The sequence below is a fragment of the Lupinus angustifolius genome, chromosome LG08 (genome assembly GCF_001865875.1).
Source record: "Lupinus angustifolius cultivar Tanjil chromosome LG08, LupAngTanjil_v1.0, whole genome shotgun sequence".
NCBI lineage: Eukaryota > Viridiplantae > Streptophyta > Magnoliopsida > Fabales > Fabaceae > Lupinus > Lupinus angustifolius.
Window position 1 is genome coordinate 16,759,643 of NC_032016.1, and position 3,450 is coordinate 16,763,092.

General features: G+C 38.4%; 1 pseudogene; it reads right to left on the reverse strand.

Annotated features, from left to right (window-relative positions):
* LOC109353940 lies at positions 852-1,987 on the reverse strand (annotated as a pseudogene).

Consider the following 3,450-nt stretch of genomic DNA (forward strand, 5'->3'; position numbering starts at 1 on the left):
GTCCATAATTCTTGAGAAAATGCACTGTCAAAGTATGATGCCAATGGTTTCAACAAAAATCAAATCAAATCATCATTGAGATATGTCCAGATGAACACAGAATCATGCAAATTTATCTCAAATAAACTCTCATATTATGTAAAAATGTAATAATAGAAGAAGATGGGTAGGTAGATAGATAATAGAATAAATAAGAGTAGAATGACTTATAAATAAAAAGAGAATAAAATATCTTATGATATAAAGAGATAAGTTATCTCCTATCTCTACTAAACAAAACAGTACACATATGATACTTTTATTAGTAAAAAGAAATAAATTATTTCATGGTATAAGTATATATTTCCCTTACAAATAACAGATAAGTAAAAAATGGGAGAAAGAACAAGACAAGAACCATTTAAACAGCAACAGAACTTACCACTTATATCAGGATTATTTGCTACAGGATAACTAAGAGAAATACATGTAGAAATGGGAGGGTTAATGATACCTACCACATGTGGTGTAGACCTAATAATGTGTATTTGAATTAAGAGTTCGATTCCTAGAACAACATTTGTTGGGAGAGCCAGTCACATACTCCGAAACAGATGAATTAGTTCATTACTCATAGAGTAAAAATACCTTAGTAGTACCAAAAAACCCATCAATTTGTACCTAGTGAAAAAGATAATATGATTTCTTGATTAAATATTGTCAACAATTACACGTTTAAAATTTACAAGAGAATTAAGAACAATTATAGAATTGATCCAAGAATAAAAGAATTGGAAACTACAAACACAGCAAGCGTCCAGAGGCTGCAAGTGCAGAAGCAGATGAAGCCCTATGGAACATTCTTAGATCAATTATAGATCTTGACTAACTGTTTCATGAAAAGGAGATTCATCATCAGCTGGCCACTTATCAATACCGACACTTCCCGAGCCAATATCCCAGATGTCCCACATGCCACTTGTCATTCCAAATTCTGGCACTTGATAATTGATAGGATTGCCCCACAGCTCATTCCCAAAGCTTGAAGCAGCACCACTAGCAATGAAGTCAGGGTCCCATATGTCTTCTTGCTTGATAATGTTTTCAGTTCCAAGAGGGGAAAACTCTAGAAAGAAAACAAAATACTCTGAGAGAACTTCTTGACTTGGGCTTATGACATTTTTCCCTTTGAAAAGGTGATCTTCAAAGTCCAAGGCTAGATGATCCTTTTCCGATGATTTTTGGAGTTGGTATAATCTCATGCACTGCGGCCAAGTCATCTTTTTCTATATTCTCAAGTTGTGAAATCGGACCTTTTTTTTCTGCACTAAATTTGATATCAAACCCTGTAAAATGTATTGAGCAGAGGTGTTCAATGGAACCCGGATTAAGTTCTGGAGTTTCGGGAGAGACAATTATATTTCTCCAATCTGGTTGGTACCTCACAGTATGCCCTTCTTTCGAAGTTTCTGATGTTCCAACTTCATGTTGATGCTGCTTGGCAAAGTTCCTTCTAACTCTTGGGGAATATATCTCCTTTTGTTCCTTCTTAAAATGAGCAAGAAATGCTGGATTTTGAAACAACTTGGTCCAGAAAGAAACCATTTGTTTCTAACTTTGCTCTGCGGATTGGAGCCTCTGATTCACTTCTCCAGCATGGTGAACCGTTCTTTGCTGTTGCTTCTATAAGTAGACGACCTCTTGCATTAATATGTTCCTCTCCTTCCTCAGTCTCCGATCTCAACCTTAACACCAGTCTTCCCTGAATCAATACAAGGCCCAAGATAGTTATCAACCTGCTGCTGGGTTTTCTGTGATCTTCACCTTTGGATGTTCTTAAGTAAATGCTTCTTCCCACGCTGAAAGGCGTTAATAGGAAACGAAATCTGTAGTTATTCACTGTATCGTAGGTATTATATGTATTTATCTTCATTGCTGTTAAGTAGGATTAATATCAACCATATTGATGGTGATTTGCTGTAACCTTGACCAAGATATTCCTAGGCATAGTTTAAGGAGATTTTATAGGGATATGTTTAGAGATTCTGGTAGAAAATAACAACAACATACTTTGTATATATTGGTGTTTACCATATGTAAAGAATAACACAAAATCTTTCCACAATTCATTATGGCATCAGAGCATGGTACTAATGAAGGAAAATCTGTAACGAAAAATGAGATGGTGAAGAAGACACTATCTCCTTATGATCTGAACTCTAATGACAATCCAGGAAGCATAATCACCCAAGTCCAACTACGGGGTGAAAATTATGATGAATGGGAAAAAGCTATGAGAACCTCGTCACGTGCACGACGTAAATGGGGATTCGTGGAAGGCATTGTGAAACAGCCGAATGAGGAGTCACCAGAAATGGAGGATTGGTGGACTGTGCAATCAATGGTGGTGTCTTGGATCCTAAACACCATTGAAGCTTCTCTACGTTCTACTATTTCCTATACTGAAAATGCAAAGGCATTGTGGGACGACATCAAAGAACGGTTTTCAGTTGCGAATGGGCCAAGGATTCAACAACTGAAATCAGAACTCGCTTGATGCAAACAAGAAGGGATGGCCATGGTAAACTACTATGGAAAACTCAAGGCACTGTGGGATGAGTTGGGAAATTACCAGCAGATACCAACATGCACATGTAAAGGGTGCCAATGTGACATCAAGGCAAAGTTAGAGAAACAAAGGGAAGAAGAGAAGGTGCATCAATTCTTGATGGGATTAGATGATGTACTATATGGAACGACTCGCTCGAATCTTCTTGCAATAGATCTTATACCATCATTGAATTGAGTGTATTCCACATTGATACAAGAAGAACGTGTAAAGGCCATTACTAGAACGAAGGAAGAAAGAACGAAAGTTTTTGGCCTAGCTGTGTAGACCGGTGGAAAAATGAGAGGACGTGGAAACACAAAAGACAACGGTATAGTCTATTCAAACTGCAATCGAACAGGACATGATACCATGAGTTGTTTCCAACTTGTTGGATATCCGGAATGGTGGGGTGATAGGCCACGCCAAGAAGCCAAGGGATTTGCTCGAGTGAAAGCACAGCAACAAGGACGTGGCAGAGGCACAACTATGCGTGCAAATGCTGCCCAAGCAAATGTTGGAAGAACAGCTGAGGTGATGACTGATGCAGACAAGTGAGGACTGACAGGACTAAGCCCAGAACAATGGCAAACTATGGTGGAGATCCTAAACAACCAAAAAGGAAATTCCAATGACAAAATGACAGGTAAAGATGCTTGGATCATCGATACGGGGGCCTCAAACCACATGACAGGAAATTTGAGGTCTCTCCAGGAATTTAGGAATGTTCAGGGATGTCCTGTGGGACTTCCAGATAGGCAGAAAGTCATTGCAACTAAGGAGGGAACAACAACTCTTGAAGGAGGCTTGAGAATAAGCAATGTGTTATATGTGCCAAAACTGAAGTGCAGCTTAATATCTGT